This window comes from Dama dama, chromosome 33 (assembly GCF_033118175.1).
Source record: "Dama dama isolate Ldn47 chromosome 33, ASM3311817v1, whole genome shotgun sequence".
In the NCBI taxonomy this organism is placed as follows: Eukaryota; Metazoa; Chordata; class Mammalia; order Artiodactyla; family Cervidae; genus Dama; species Dama dama.
This window is the reverse complement of record NC_083713.1, coordinates 58,821,452-58,839,235: the sequence shown is the minus strand read 5'-3', so window position 1 is coordinate 58,839,235 and position 17,784 is coordinate 58,821,452. Positions and strand designations below refer to the sequence as shown.

The 17,784-nt window shown below is 37.6% G+C and overlaps 1 pseudogene; it reads right to left on the bottom strand.

Moving 5' to 3' along the window:
• Positions 1 to 236: 236 nt before the first annotated feature.
• LOC133051014 (aldo-keto reductase family 1 member B1-like) overlaps positions 237 to 17,784 on the bottom strand; it is a 33,452-nt pseudogene continuing 15,904 nt past the window's right edge.

Here is a 17,784-nt window from a genome sequence, read left to right as displayed (position 1 = left end):
TGTTCCCCAGTTCCCCAGACAAGAAGGGCAAAGGAAAACTGAAGAGACTTCTACTAATCTATTGAGTCGGTTCTTTGGACCTGATACCAAGCTGGCCGAGCCCTCAGCGGTTTGTCTAGAAGTCGCTGATCCACCACTGAGGGAAACGGGCCAAATTACGCTACACACAAGGAAAGTGAGGTGGGAGATGGCAGGTCACCTGGCCAAGGGCAGACAGGCGCAGCTTCAAAACTCCCTCAGAACTCCTCATGAACGGGGTAATCCCTGTGGGAGGCACAGCTCACCAAGGCACAGACCCTCCAGCCCCTGTTGTAGCTGGGCAAGGTGGTCATATCCTCCTTGTTCAGTTCAAAGACCTGGAAGCTCTCAGCAATGCGTTCAGGCGTCGCCGACTTCAGGCGTCGCCGACTTGGGGATCACGATCAGGTTCCTCTGCGTGGGGACTCAGATCAGCGCCTGGGCTGTGGTTTTACTGTGCTTGTCTGCAATCGCTTTGATCCTCGGGTCCTCCAGTATAGAAGGGTCCTCGGGCTTGGCCTGTCGGGAGAGCCCAGGGGACTATCGGCAGTCACCACACTGCCTTTGGAGTTGCAGTGCTGGATTAACTCTCCTGAGTGAGGTATGGGTGGCACTCGATCTGGTTAACCGTCAGCTTGTATTTTAAGCCAGGTTTGTTTAAGATCTTCTCCACATGGAGATGGTTGAAATTGGCGACTCCAACAGCTTTCACCAGCCCTTTGTCCACCAGCTCTTCCATGGCCGTCCAGGTATCCACGAAATCTTTCTCACTGGGAATCACGTTGCCGTCCTCATCCAGCAGGAAGAAGTCTTCCCCAGGCTTGAAGCCCGTGGGCCAGCGGATGAGGTAGAGGTCCAGGTAGTCCAGCTTCAGGTCGCTGAGCATCTTCTGGCAGGCTCCTTTCACCACGTCCTTGTTGTGATACGTGCACCACTGTTTGCTGACGATGAAGAGGTCCTCACGTTTCACAACCTTCTCCTATAGCTTCTCATGGAGGGCCAAACCCATCTCATTCTCATTCTGGTACATGTGGGCACAGTCAATGTGACAGAATCCAAGGACACTCTCCACCTTCACAGCCTCCGTCACTTTGCCTGGAGGGGACTTCCAGGTGCCTAGCCCCAAGATGGGCATCTTGGCGCCAGTGTAGAGCACATGTGGTTGGCCATGACTGCTGAGCTCCGCTGACTGGGATCAGAGGACCGTGGTAGATGTTTTTCTAGTCTACTTTTTTTCACTGAAGGATTATCAATGTATGTGAGGATCTCAATTATTTGCTTCTGAGACTTTCCCCCTTTTTCCAAGTGATGATCAATACCCACAGTTTTAGGGTCCTGGTATCATCATATGTCTGTAAGATATGTGTCTATAGTTAGATGTTTATAGTTGTGGCTTCATTTTTTGTTCATCACTTTCATTTCAACTTATTTTTTTCAATTTTGCTTTATGTGGATTTTACCTCAACCTATTGAGAGATCTCTTATCCATTTAAATATATGTTTGTAAAAATGTATTCAACATTTCTAGATGTTTAATCGTGCATCATTTTTCACAATACCAAAGCAGCCATATTGCTAGAACAATTCTAAATAACAATTTTAAAGATAACATTTTCAATTGTTTACCTTGAATATAATATTCATTATTTTTTCATGAGTCTGGAAAATAAAAATTAGTCAGAACTTAGCATACTTACTGTTATAGATTCTTCTTCCCAAAGCCCTGATGAAATCACTGTATATAAAATAATTAATTTTATATATATTCCCCTTTATCAATTAACTTGAGTATTTCTTTTGACATTTTGAAGATAAATCCTACCTTGGGTGTGCAGATGTTTTGTTGTTTTCCTAACATTCAAATAAGTTGCATTTTTCAACATTTCTTGTGATAGCTTGCTATTTTTAGACAAAAATATATAAGCAATACATTTCTGAGCAATGTATTAAAGAAAATGAATGCTTAAGTAATATTTGATACTGAGAACTGGAAAGTGAGTTGATCAGAACCACACTGGTTAGCCTGGAAAGTAAGTTTTTAACAGAAAGCAAATTTGGCCGTGCCAGCTCTGAACTACTCATTGCTTATGACATGATTTGACATTATAATCATTCACCTTACACTCTTTGTTCTAATTCTTTATATGAAGTAAGCAAACTTGTCTTTATAGCTTGGCTTCCCATTTGATTTCCTACAGAGATCATAAGTTGGTCAAGGAAACTATAAATCTTGTCTGCTTAGCAGTGATATTTCTTTCTGTACATTGTTAAATTAGCATTCAGTTCTGCACTAGCTTTTGTGAGCTTGGCTGACCTGAGACTATCTGGGAAAGATTGAAAAACTAAAAATGAAACCTGAAATATTGTGAACAAAAGGATTCTGGGATGCTATATACATTACCAATGAATCAGTTAAATGGTTCCTGTGTTTTAGTCACATAGACAGTTATTTATTTCTGTCATTATTCATTCAATCATGCATTTATCCATCCACACATCCATGCATCCACCCATCCATTTAACTATTCACTGAACCAGCACTTATTTAATATCTATATACCTAGTTCTGTGCTAGCTGGTAGTTATAAAGAGAAAATTATTTTCAGCAACCTTTCTTTAGAAGAGAGGCAGATAGGTGAAACAGAAACATAATCACATATTATAAACATAAAAATATAAAAAGAGGTGTTACTCAGTATGATCAAAAGAAAAAGTGAGTTTACCCTGGAGAACAAAAAAAAATGAAACAAATATTTGTAACTCCTAATATCACTTTCTTTCAATTTCTCTGAAATTATGCCTTTAGTTATGAGAGGATATGAATTGGTCCTGGATATATTTCTGACTATGTGCAAATATGTAAGTAAGTAAAAATTAAATGAATAAAAGTAAGCAAAATTTATGAAGTCACGTTACAAGAGCCATCACTGGAAATATTTCCTCCTTTAATAAGTATAAGCTGAACACCAACATGTACAATTATGTACAAGGCATATTTAAGCACTGAATCGTGTGACTAAATATAATGCATCAATATCGAACTTGACCTTTTATATTTTTATAATATGTTCTGGATTATTATTTATTAGATTTTTAATTTTTCATGTTAAATTTTAAACTATTGGAAGAAATCACCATTGCAAATCTAAAGCTTTTTAGCTTCATACTCTACGTCAATTTTTAAACTACAGTTTACTATGTAGATCAAGAAGAGCTTAAAAGTGTTTAGTAGTGCTTTTACCAATAAATGAAACATCTATGATTAACAACTGAGTATTAATCTTTGACATATTTAATGCCATGTAGATCTATATATAATTTTATCTATATGTCCATAAAAAGAGGACTTATTTTTAAGAATATGAAGGAACAGTATTCATTTTTTTTTTAAGAGACAAAATTTTGTGTTCAGTGATTATGAGATAAAAAAAAGAACCTAGAAATTTAACTGGGCACATTGGTCATGAGCCAATACTGGATTTCCATAAATTATAGGATCTAAAACTACTGATCTGACATTTATGATTAACTTACAAAATTTGTTTTAATTGCCTCATTACAAAATTTGACTCTCTTTGTAAATTTTTGGCCTTGGATTAAGAATTTTAGATATTTATTTATATTTTAAGGTTACTGACAAAATATATGATGAATTCTCTCCCTAATACAGTACAAAATATTATTTTCTAATTTTGATTCTAATAGTGGATAGTTAAGAAACAGTATTTATCTGTTGTATACAGGTTGTATTAACAGGTTGGATCAACTACAAACCGGCCCTCGCCACTGCACTTGCCATCTACCCCAAGGATTAAATCATGTGCTGTTGCAGCTGCTGATTTTCAACACCGTCTGAGAGGACCTCAAGGTAGAGAGCAGAAATGAGGCAGCCTGCAGCCGGGGTGGGGGTGGTGGAGTCGGGGGTGCTGTGGGGGAGGAAACTGGAAGCACAAGTCTTCAGATAGTTAAATCTTTTCAGGAGCCAATTTTAAGAGTTCAATTCTTGTATCTCTTTGTATCTAGAAAAGCACTAAAATTCTTCATAGTGATGACTGCTCCTCATGACAAGCAGAAAACTTCTGCCAAAAATATGGGATTGATTACATGTACTACCCCTTCAACAAAATAAAATATATTTTGACCTTCGCCTCTACCTCTTTGGAGCAGTTTCTCAGGGCTATCTGAGGTGCTATCTCTTGAACTATAGTTCTCATTTTGCCCCCAATAAAAGTTAACTCACAACTCTCAACATTGTGTATTTTTTAAAGTCAACACTTGTTTAAATTGCTAAACTGACAACATGAATACTACATATATTCTCAAACTCATTTATCAAATTAGAACAAAAATTAGCACATGTTCATTAAAAATATCACAAAGTTCAAGGATTTAAATTTCACTCACATTTTCTGAACATTTCTTGAGGTAAAAGACAGTGTTAGGTAACGTAAATAACATACAACTGGTTTCATGAAGAATCAAATATGTTAACTGTGATAAATGCAGAATACAGATGTGAGGCAAAGGACTGGTACAGAGGAGGGAGTGACTGAGGGTCTTGACACAAGACAGTCTTTTAGAATAATTCTTGCTTGAAATGGGCTTTTGATTACAAATAGATTTTTTTTTTCAGGTAAATAAGGGTGATGTAAAAGGGTATTGAGAATAGAGGAAAATAGAATAACACATTCAAGAACTATTCAGTATCCTAGAATGCAAGAGACAGATTTCCAGCAGGAGGGAGAAGATGAATCTGCAGTGTGGATATGATCAGATTCTATAGGATCTTGTGACTCAAGCTAGTATCTTTATCACTTGGATAATGGCAAGCCACTGAGACACAGAAAAGGTTAGAAACTGAGGTGAAAACAAACACACATACCCCCCCACATATTAGTTTTCACCTTAGCAAATATGTTATTTACTTTATATTTCCAAAAGAAAAAAAAAGAGAACAACTGAATCTTCTCAAACTCATACAAATTTTAGAGTTTTTTGTTGTTGTTGTTGTTGTTAAAATTTTTTTAATTCTTTAATTTTTATTGAAGCACAGTTGCTTTACAATGTTGTGTTAGGTGTCTGCTGTTTGACAAAATAAATCAGCTTTGGAGAGGAACATAGGAGTTTTCAAGGTCAATCTCTACTCTTGGTAGATAAAAAGACTTTAAGCTTCTTAGAAGCTAAATGAGGTTCTTAAGCTCTTACCAAGGACCAGATGCAGAACTGGACTAGACCACAGGCCTCCTATTCATTGTCCAGAATTATTTGAAGATTCAAAATCATCGTGACTTTGCAAGAAAGTTGCAATATATCGATGCCTGGTACTGTTTAATGCCAGTACCATCATTCGCCTATTATACAATAGCTCTTGTATTTTGCTTTCATTAATCCAGACTTTTAAGGTTCCTCGCCTTTCGGATTAATCTTTGGCATATGCACTGTAGTAGGAGTAGCATTTGGTTTTCATGTGGCTTGTTTTAATCTCAGTATGATTGAAAACAAAATGAATGTTTCTTGTGACTATCTGTGCCCTAACCCCAGCATGGAAGTCCAAACACAGAATATGATGCATTGGCAGAGACCCAAGATGGAAACAGAAAGAGGTACCAAAGGTCTGATGATAGGAGTCAAGGTTTTTGGCTTGTCTAGGAAGGAAAATTAACACATGGGCTTTAAATGAAAAATATCCCATCTTCATGCAAAATGCAGCAACATTAATTACAAGAGTAAAGTCTATTCATATCTTACTTCAGAAGAAGGTGGGTTATTTTTCATTCTGGAGGCACTGATTGTTATTCAATAACCTTGCTGGATTTTTGCCCTTAACTGCATTTATCAGCTATGAGACTTGCTCAGAAAATGTTTATAAGGTTAATTACCAGCACATTATGCAGAATGCAGAAAATTTGACGGTGGCTTTATATTCTGCCGGCATGTGAGGGAACATTTCAAAGAGCTCAGCTCTGATTGTTTGTGACATGGTGTTTCCTTAATTAAGAATGGCTGTTCTTCTGCATGTATGCTCCCACACAAGGTATACACCAAGACTTAATTTTTTTAACTCATCTTTTTTTTTTTTTTGAGACTACCGAAGATCCATTTTCACAAGCCAAGAGGATTTTTTTTTTTTTTTTAGAAATTTCATGTCAATAGATAAAAAGGAAGTTTTTTGTTTTTTTTCTTTTTTACATTTTTGTAATCCTAGGAAAATTGGGGAAATTCTTAGGCTCCAAAGTGTTGAACAATAAGAACTCTTACCTCCTTCTCTAACCTGTTCTGATACTACTCGTTTCCTGGCTATATCCCCACCATACCAGTTATCTTTCTGGTCCTCAAATATTTCACTCTCATTTTTACTGCAGGTGATTTATTCTTGCCATTTCCTCTGCCTGAAATGATCGTCCATGGTTCTTGAATAGCTGATTCCTAGTTGTCATTCAGGACCCAGTTCAAAGGGCCTTTCCTTAGAGAGGTTATGCGGATAATCTAATGTACAGCACAGGACTCCCTACTCCTAATCTCTCTCTCTCTTCAAACTTCTTTCATTCTCATCGTAAAGAACAGAAGTATCAGAATGTATTTAGCTGCTTATTGTCTATCTTTTCCCTCCAAAATGTAAAGACTTGGGTGGTTTTTATATTCCTATTGTTTAGAAGGATAGTAGTTTAAAAATATTGGTTGAATATAAGAAAGAGGGTTTCCCAGTGGTAAAGAATCCATCTGCCAAGCAGGAAACCCAGGTTCGATCCCTGGGTTTGGGACGATCCCCTGGAGAAGGAAATGGCAACCCACTCTAGTAGTCTCACCTGGGAAATCCCCTGGACAGAGGAGCCTGGCGGGCTACAATCCATGGTGTCCCAAAAGAGTCGGATATGACAACAACTAGACAACAACAAATACGAACAAATGGGAGCATTCTGTGTGTGGAGCTTTCTGTAATACATTCAATGCATTTCTGTCTTAAATTGGTGGTTACAGATTCAAATGCCGACAGAGGTCAGGTAAACAATATGAGTGAAATAGGTCAGGTATCATGATTAATAGGGACAGGAAGGGGGAAGATGATGGCAAATTGTGGAATATTTGCTCTACCTACATTCAGTTCTGACTAACATTTATTTTCATTAATTTGAACTCCAAAATGCCACAGTTTATGTATAATTCTTGAATTTTAGTGTTGGCAAAGTAAATCTTCTTTTTAGAATTTTATTAGCCAAAAATGTATCTCTATGCTACATAAGTATCACTTATCCTCTTGTTTGCAACTTCAGCTACAAAATTAAATGTTACCATAAGAGAGTATCAAAAATTCCCAGAGGGAAAAAAATAATCTCAGGAAATTGCATATGACATGTCACTCCAAATAAAGTATGTATTATATGACACTTCCGTCTATAAAGACTAATTCAGTTGTAATTGAAACCCCAAAATGATAGTGGTTTGAACAAGGTAGAGATTATTTTTCTCATAATGAGATATAGTATGTTGGCTTTGTAGACCAGGAATCTGATCTCCTTCAATTTAATTGCTTTACCAGCTTCACAAATGAGTTTTTCCTCATGATTCTCAATAGCTGCTTCAGTTCAAGATAACAAACCTGCATTTTGAAACAAGAATAAATTTTGTGGTGGTTCAGTTCAGTTCAGTCGCTCAATCGTGTCCGACTCTTTGCGACCCCATAAATTGCAGCACACCAGGCCTCCCTGTCCATCACCAACTCCCGGAGTTTACTCAAACTCATGTCCATCGAGTCAGTGATGCCATCCAGCCATCTCATCCTCTGTCGTCTCCTTCTCCTCCTACCTCCAATCCCTCCCAACATCAGGGTCTTTTCCAATGAGTCAACTCTTCGCATGAGGTGGCCAAAGTATTGGAGTTTCAGCTTCAGCATCAGTCCTTCCAATGAACACCCAGGACTGATCTCCTTGAGGATGGACTGGTTGGACCTCCTTGCAGTCCAAGGGACTCTCAAGAGTCTTCTCCAACACCACAGTTCAAAAGCATCAATTCTTTGGCGCTCAGCTTTCTTCACAGTCCAACTCTCACATCCATACATGACCACTGGAAAAAACCATAGCCTTGACCAGACGAACCTTTGTTGGCAAAGTAATGTCTCTGCTTTTTAATATGCTGTCTAGGTTGGTCATAACTTTCCTTCCAAGGAGTAAGCGTCTTTTAATTTCATGGCTGCAGTCACCATCTGCAGTGATTTTGGAGCCCCCAAAAATAAAGTCTGACACTGTTTCCACTGTCTCCCCATCTATTTCCCATGAAGTGATGGGACCAGATGCCATGATCTGTTTTCTGAATGTTGAGCTTTAAGCCAACTTTTTCACTCTCCTCTTTCACTTCCATCAAAAGGCTTTTCAGTTCCTCTTCACTTTCTGCCATAAGGGTGGTGTCATCTGCATATCTGAGGTTATTGATATTTCTCCCAGAAATCTTGATTCTAGCCTGTGCTTCCTCCAGCCCAGCGTTTCTCATGATGTACTTTCCATATAAGTTAAATAAGTAAGGTGACAATATACAGCATTTGTGGTTGTAGCAAAAAAAAAAAAAAGAGAGAGAGAGAGAGAGAGATGTCAGATTTGTGCTGTAATCAGCAGAAAAAAGGAAGTGGATGAAAGAAAAGTGGTAAAAAATATCTGTCACTCAGCTCTTAAAAACAGTATGGAGGTTCCTCAAAAGACTAAAAACACAGTTGCCGTATGATCCAGCAATTCCACTCCTGGGCATATATCCTGGAAAAACTATAAATCAAAAAGATACAAGCATCCCTGTGTTCATAGCAACACTATTTACAACAGCCAAAACATGGAAACAACCTAAGTGTCCATCAACAGATAAGTGGATAAAGAAGATGGAATACTACTCAGCTGGGAAAAAGAACAAAATAATGAATTTGTAGCAATACGAATGCAACTAGAGATTATCATGCTAAGTGAAGTAAAAGGGAGAAAGATTAGTGATACATGTTATCACTTATATGTGGAATCTAAAATAAGAGACAAATGAATCTTTCTAAGAAACAAGAAGACTCACAGATATATTCAACAGACTTCTAGTTTTCAGGGGGATGGGGGAAGGATGGGAGAGGGAAGGACTGGGAGTTTGGGGTTAATAGACACAAACTATTATATATAGAATGGATAAACAACAAGTTCCTATTGTATAGCACAGGGAATTATGTTCAATATCCTCTGATAAACCATACTGGAAATGAATATGAAAAAGACTGTATATATATATATATGTGTGTGTGTGTGTGTGTGTGTATAACTGAATCAGTTTACTGTACAGCAGAAATTAACACATTGTAAATTAACTGGACTTCAATATTATTTTTAAAAATTTGAGCCATTTTAATATATGTATAGTGGTTTTTATGTGCTTTAATTTGCATTTCTCTGGTGAAAAGTACTGATTAACACATCTTCATATCCTATTGCTATTTGTATTTATTTGTGAAATATATGTTCAGCTTTTACTTGTTTTCTTTAATTTTTTTGGTCATCTTTTTAATATTACATTGTAACGGTTCTTTATACTTCTGGAAGCAGATCCCTTAGTTATATGTTATATACACATTACACACATTTTCTCCAAGTCTACGACTTTCCTTTTTATTTTTTTAACTTTATCTTTCAATGAGCTTTAATTTGTATGAATGTTGTTCAGCTGCTGTCATGTCTGACCCTTTGCAACCCCATGGACTGCAGCACGCCAGGCTCCCCTGTCCTTCACCATCTCCTGGAGTTTGCTCAAACTCATGTCCATTGAGTCAGTGATGCCAACCAACCATCTTGTCCTCTGTCATCCCCTTCTCCTCCTGCTGTCAATCTTTCCCAGCATCAGGGTCTTTTCCAATGAGTCAGTTCTTCACATCAGGTGGCCAGTGTTGGAGCTTCAGCTTCAGCATCAGTCCTTCCAATGAATATTCACAGTTGATTTCCTTAGGATTGACTAGTTTGATCTTGTTTTCCAAGGGACTCTATTAATTTTCTTTTGTATTTTGTACTTTTTGTATTTGGTTTATGTTTTCTTTTTTTCCCTAATTCAACATCACAAGAATTTTCTTCCTTGCTTTCTTCTAGGTCTTTAATAGTTTTATCTATTTTATTTAGGACTATGATCAGTTTCAGGTAATTTTTGTGGATGGTTTGAGGCATGAGTCAAGATTCATCCATTGTGTTGGCTTATCATCTTTGTCAAAATGCATTTGATGGTATAAGTGTGAGTCTATTTTTGACTATTCCATTTTATTCCATTGATTTTGATGTCTATTATTATGTGACTATCATACTATAGCTTTATAATAAGTTTTGAAATCAGATGGTATGAATCCCAAAATCCTGTTGATTTTCAAGAATGGCTAGAATGATTTTATACTATTTAGTTTAATCCTAACAATATACTCTGGTATATTGTTATTACCATTAACTGCAACAGAAATCTTAGATATAAAAATGGCAGAGCCAAATTTGAATAATGCCAGTGTGACTCCAAAATCTATTAATTCAACCATTATGTAGTTCTGTCTCCCTGCATATGGACAATATGATATTGGACCTATTTATGGACACTAATGACTAAAAGAAAGCCAATGACATCTGTATTGAGTGTGTGTGTGTGTGTGCATGCTCATACATATGTATGTATCTGTATTATATATGAAAATTTAGAACAAGAACTTGTGCTATTTTTTAGAAGGTAATAACTTTCCCATTAGCCTCAGTAAATTTAACTGTATGGTTTTTGCTGAGTTCCTATGCTCTTTTTGGCCACCCTGGTAAAAATAGGTTGAAATCCATAATCATATTGCCACATATGCCATGCTTCAAACTTATATTCAGAGCTCATGACCTTCCTAAAATATTTGAACTGCTACAAGTTCATACAATAACACTGGTTTATAGATTTACTTAATGCAGGTATTAAAATCTTATCATGAGACAACAGTATTCCTGACATAATACATGAGAGTTGAAAGATAACATAGGCCTTGGTGGAAGAAGACAATGGCAAATTTAAATTTCAAATTTCAGGAGGATTTCCTTTTTATAATTATGGTATAAATAAAGTTTCTAAGTGCCTGAAATAATGGGAACTGACTCTGCCTGGTCTGTCAGACAACATATACTGAAACAGTTTTACTGAGTGGATCAAGGGAGGGAAGATACTATAGTCTTTAGGAGTGACATTGCAGAAACGGTGCCACCAGAGAGCCTGGCATTCCATGAGCCTAAAGCAGAGGTGTATGTGTATCATCACTTGTTAAGGGTACAAGTGTTAGAAATAATTTCTCTAGATTCAAGAATTAGTTTATAGCTACATTATCTGAGTATTTATCAAAGTCACAAAAGAAAATAGGAAAAAAATATTTTCTGGGGTCAAACAGTAAAATGGAGTTGTTCATCTGCCCCTAAAAATAGAATCTTACAAAACTCACTTCCCAATATTAGAACCGATTTCTAAGGAATTAATAGAAAAATTGTCTTTTGACAGAAAGAGATAAGGAGTATTTTAGTGATGTGCTAAAAGATGAACCCAAGAAAGAGATTTGCCTCTCTCAGGCATGGTACCAGCTTCAGTGGCACACCCTGACACATATGTATAGCGGTAAGGCTAGGGAATCAAGAAGTGAACTTTTGCAATACTTTTATTCCAGGTAGGAAGTGTTGAGGGCCAACAATGGCAGTGCAACTAGAAAGTTTTCTGAAGTAGGATCAGTGGGATACAGTAATCATTTGAAGAGAACAGATGTTTGAATTTTTCAGATCATTATTCTCCTCGTAATATAAATATTTTCCTTAAAAAAAAAAAAAGCCTTAAATGGACTCTTTGGAACAACACTTATTTTATTTTTAGTAGTCAATGTTAATAGGGAAAAGCTATTTAGAGCAAGAGAATGAAGGGAAAAGAGTGGATGATCTTCCCAGGCATGTGTTTCACAATGAATACAGGCCCATCTGGGCCCAGCAATCTCCATCTCTGCCACTGAAAGTATGCTCCATATGTATTCATGAGTTCCCGCTTTAGCGTGCTAGGAGCCTGTGACCTTCAATTTGGCAAGGCACGCTACAACAGGATGAATGGTGTTCTGTATTCAAAGAATATTCAAAAAAATATCCAAAAAACTATTGTGTTCAACAGTTTGTATTCAAAAAACACGTATCTTTTAGTCTTGAGAAAAAAAAATGGTGTGAATTAGACCATACACTTGTTCTCTGAATAAAATTATTATTGGCTCTAGTTAATGTTGCCTGAGTCCCAGATATAAACTAAGGAAGACCTGTAGACTTACCATGTGCTGAGAACATTTCTAGTGATATAACCAAGGACCTGAATCAGGAAACAGGCAACGTTAACTCTCTCTGCTTAATATAATGCAACTTAATAAATGTTTCATATATGAAATGATCTGTAGGGATGTGTGTGCTTTTTGAATGATGAGTTGAAAAGTGAAAGGAAAAAAACAACCATTCAACTTGTTAAAGTCTCTTCCTGATACCAGGCTATTATTTTGACTGATGTTGGCAGTCAACTACCTGGGCTATTGTCACATTGCCTAGAAATATCCTGAAGAAGGCCATCAGGTCTCAAAATGGAAATATCCAGACCTGAAAAAAAGAAAAACCAAAGACAAAATCCACCAAAGAGAGACAAATTCTAGGATGTGATGGTTTTGCATCCTGAAAACAAGCCATTTTTCAACTGCATGGTATCAACAGAGAAGTTGAAGAAACTAAAAAGGATCAGAAGCATCTGATTGTTTAATGTTGGTATAGTCATTCACCTTCTTTCTGATTTTGAAATGTTCTGAAACTTTCTGTACTTGCTTCCTCATTTGGTGCCTGAATGTTATACTTCAAAAAGTGTTACAAATGTAAAATTGCAGTTATAACTTGCTTAGCCTATAAAAAGTAAAAATAAAAAAAAAGTCAATTCACTTCTGCCTGGTTCCTTCCTTTGTAGCTATTGAAGTTAGATACATGATTGCCTTTCCCTAGTGGCTCAGACTATAAAGAGTTTGTCTGCAGTTCAGGAGGCCTGGGTTTGATCTCTGGATTGAGAAGATCCCCTGAAGAAGGGAATGGCTACCTACTCCAGTATTCTTCCCTGGAGAATTGCACGGACAGAGGAACCTGGCAAGTTACAGTCTATGGGGTTGCAAAGAGTCAGACATGACTGACTAACACTTTCATATGATTTCCTAAGAAGAGAGGAAAATCCCCATTCAGTTTGTCCACTACTGATTTTGGCCACAACTGTTCTGACCAGTCAGGCTTGGAGTGAAGCGGGAGAAAATATGTGTACGGATGCTGTTTTGTAGAGACAGAACTGTCTGAAATATAAGGAGAGGAGCAGAATGATGTTGAAATGTGAAGGGTGATAGAAAAAGATGACTCTCTTAGCTTGGCTTGATCACCAATTAGAGATATCCATGAGTTAAGAGTATAGTCATAAAATTAGCCTTAATCAAATGAAAACACTTATATAAGTACCCATGATGCCCTTTAATTTAACACATGGGTAACTCACCAGCAGAACTAGAAACCATTTGAGCACAAGAAACTAGAGAACACCAGTTCTTTCTAACCATCTTAACTTTCTCCGTCTTCAGAAGCTCCTTTCACACAAGCTCGGGTATCTCTGCATTAGAAACGGAGTATCTGTCACAATCTCTTCATATCTCAAGCCATCATCTAATCACTTCTTTATTTTTTTAACAATTACTTAAAGTTTTAAAAATTATTTATTTTTTTGGCTGCACTAGGTCAAGGTTGCTACACATGGGCTTTCTCCAGTTGGGGTGAATGTGGGCTCCTTCTCATTGTGCTGGCTTCTCTCATTGCAAAGCACAGCTCTGTGTGGGCTTCAGTAGTTGTGGTGCCTGGGCTGTTCTTCTTTGGCATGTACCATCTTCCTGGTCCAGGGATCAGACCTGTGCCTCTTGCACTGGCGGGCAGATTCTTAATCATTTGACCACCAGGGAAGTCCAACAACTTTAAATCTGATTTCTGATTGCATATCTCTGTTGAAATATAGACACTAATATCCCCTCTCTTCTTAAATCTTACATCTTTTTTTTGTATTTCATTCTCCCTATAGATTCAGTTGTGGTTGTCGTTCAGTCACACAGTCATGTCTGACTCTTTGCAACCCCATGGTCTAAAGCATGCCAGGCTTCCCTGTCCTTCACCATCTCTTAGAGTTTGCTCAAACTCAAGTCCTTTGAGTCAGTGATGCCATCCAACCATGTTATCCTCTGTCATCTTCTTCTCCTGCCTTCAAAATTTCCCAGAATCAGGGACTTTTCTAAGAGTCAGTTCTGCGCATCAGGTGGCCAAAGTTTTGGAACTTCAGCTTCAGAATCAGTCCTTCCAAAAAATATTCAGGATTGATTTCCTTTTGGACTGACTGTTTTGATCTCCTTGCAGTCCAAAGGACTCTCAAGAGTCCTCTCTAATACCATAATTCTTTGGTGCACAGCCTTTTTTATGGTCCAACTCTCATTTTCATACATGACTACTGGAAAGCCATAGCTTTCACTATATGGACCTTTGTCAGCAAAGTAATGTCTCTGTTTTTTAATATGCTGTCTAGGTTTGTCATAGCTTTTCTTCCAAGGAGCAAACATTTTTTAATTTCGTGGCTGCAGTCACCGTCGTCAGTGATTTTGGAGCCCAAGAAAATAAGGTCTGTCACTGTTTCCATTGTTTCCCCATCTATTTGCCACGAAGGAATAGGACCAGATCCCATGATCTTCAGTTTTTGAATGTTGTTTTAAGCAAGTTTTTTCATTCTCCTCTTTTACCTTCAACAAGAAGTTCTTTAGTTCCTCTTCGCTTTCTGCCATAAGGGTGGTTTTATCTGCATATCTGAGGTTATTGATATTCTCCTGGCAATCTTGATTCTAGCTTGTGCTTTATCCAGCCTGGCATTTTGCATGCTGTACTATGCATATAAATTAAATAAGCAGGGTGACAATATACAGCTTTGATGTACTCCTTTCCCACTTTGGAACCAGTCAGTCATTCCTTGTCTAGTTCTAACTGTTGCTTCTATAAAGTTTTTCAGGAAGCAGGTATGGTGGTCTGGGATTCCCATCTCTTTAAGAATTTTCCAGTTTGTTGTCATCCACATAGCCAAAGACTTTAGCATAGTCAATGAAGCTGAAGTAGATTTTTTTTCTGGAATTTTCTTGCTTTTTCTATGATCCAGTGGATGTTGGTCATAGGTTCAGTAACATCTAGCATTTTATATGTCTTTTTACTTGAAATTCATCTCTCTCTTTACCTCTGTGGCTCTGAACCCTGTCTCCTAAGGTTAGTGTTTCCCAAAGCAGACTTCTGTTCTTTTGACATCTGAAAGTTAGGGTTAACTTTCACAAGACTGATTCTCTCTAGACTGGCTGCTACAAAGCTTCAAAGAAACTGGTTACACTGATGCTCAAAGGCATCCAGTCCTGCAGAGGATTGCAACAAGAGTTGAGAGTAATGGTTCTATCAAGTTGACTAGCTGTAACCACATTACATGCTCAGTGGTTTGAACTCTAGTCCCTGATGATACCAGTGGAGGCACTAAAATTCTCATGACCATGAATACTGGATTGGCGGCACAGAATTCTTCTAGTTTTATAGCTGTATTCTTAATGCTTGGACCTCAGTTTCTTAATCACCAAAGGGGAGGGTGTTCTCTGAGTGCTTCAATTCTGGATTAAGCTTAGGGACAAGGTCCCCAGCCAAGGAGTTTAGGAGCCCCCAGACCTTTGATCAGGGTCCCTCTTCTGGAGCCTAATGTCCAGACTTCTGTGTTCTGCCACAGCATGCAAAGAGCCACAGAATCCTGCCCCTGCTCTCCTTTTGGTGACTCTTCACTGATGGAGGCTGATTTGGAAGGCGGGTGCGCTTGCTTCCTGATAACTCACCTTCACTTAATCTATAACAATCTTTTTCCTCAAGGAATCCATCTATTCACAACCTTCTACTTATGCTGAGGTTCAGGGTAGAGAGTATGATTTATTAAATCTTATGTCTCTGTTGCCTAGCACCATAACTGCTACAGGTAAAAGTTTTGCTCTACCAAACTCAAACATCTAACAGCAGGACGTCACAGCCTTTTTCTTTTCTTTTTTTTTAATAGATGAGTGAGAAACATTATCTGAGCAGTTCTTTTTGAGACTCATTTTCCTTCCAAAAAAAAAGGTCTCTTGTTTACTTGCCATCTTTTTGAAGAATGCAATAATTGACTCTTGTCATCCAAGTTCAGTACCTTGGAGCCGCTTCTGAGCCTTGTCTCTGTGAGTTTCCATGTTAGTGACCCTGGATTAAGGCAGACTGTGCCGGCTATAAATTCTGACTGCTACCACTGTACGTCTTAACAAACTGCAAGTAGGAAGCAAAGTACCAAACAGATACACAACAGTAGCTTTTTACCATCTGTTATTATACTTTTTTTCTTCTTTTTTTGGTAAATATCTTGTCTCCTCATCTAAATTAAAAGCTCTTTAAAGGCAATGACTTTATTTTCCCACAATAACTAGAACCATTCTGTGCCTAATTGCTGCTTAAGAAATACTGGTTAATTTTGATTAGATGATAAGAGTTATGGAAGAGGATAAGAACATAAGGAGGAGAGAAGCATCACAGGACATGGAGGAGGGTAAAGAATTAGGAGATGTTTAAAGATGTGTCACCCATTTCACAAGTTTTAGTGGAATGAAATCTTCTCTAAGAACCTAAAAGGCCAGTCTGACCAACAGACCTCAAAGTACAGTGATTTCAACTCTCCTCCAGACAGCTGATGCTTTTTCAGCCTGATGACAGTCTGCTCTCTAATCAAACTAAGGAAACTCTCCAGTTTTTCAGCGATTGGGAATCACAGAAAATTTAGACATGGGAATATTTCTCATTATCTTTGATACATGTACATTTTTAAAAAGAAATCTCTGGACAGAATACAAAAAAAACACACCGGAGAGAATAAAGTGGCACAGGTTTTCCTGGAGGGCTACAGCTCTTACAAATGTCTGACCTTGTTTGCAGGGTTCAGGACAGCATTAGTAGATTTCCCCGTCTGAAATTAACACCATCCATCTATATACTGGCAAGTGTCTGGAGAGGCAGAGTCCAAGGAATCAGCTTGTAGGCTAAATGGGAATTGAATGCCCAGGTTCCCTGGGTCTTGGGAGCAAGACATTTTCATATGTGCTCATCAAGTAGGCTCTTGGTCTATAAGGAATATTATTTTGTAATTTGCTAAGGAATGTACTGGAATTACAGAAAATACTTATCCAGAGAAAAATGCCTGGATTCACTTATGAAGACTGCAGTGTCATCACACAGGTACAGGTTTATACCCCAAAGTCTGTGTGTATCAAAATAAAACATAGTGGATAGAGATAGTTTTGCACTATTTTACCTCCCTTTTGTCTGTTTCAAAATTCTAAGGTATAGTTTGTTTGTCCATCTCTGTTTCCGTATGTGTGTATAATCATGTTTTATGTGTTTTTGTGGCTCAGAAATGACACACTCACTCTTTAAATGGTGATTTCCCTGATCCTTTTGTTAATTTTTTTTTAATTGAAGGATAATTGCTTTACAGAATTTTGTGGTTTTCTCCAAAAATTGACCCCCCTCCTAGCTCTCTGATTTCATCTGTAACTACTCCTCATTTTGAGTCCTCTGCTCAAAATAGCATTTTGAACCCTCTACTAGAAATAGCATTTTATGTAGTTCTCTCAAAATACCCAATCACCATATA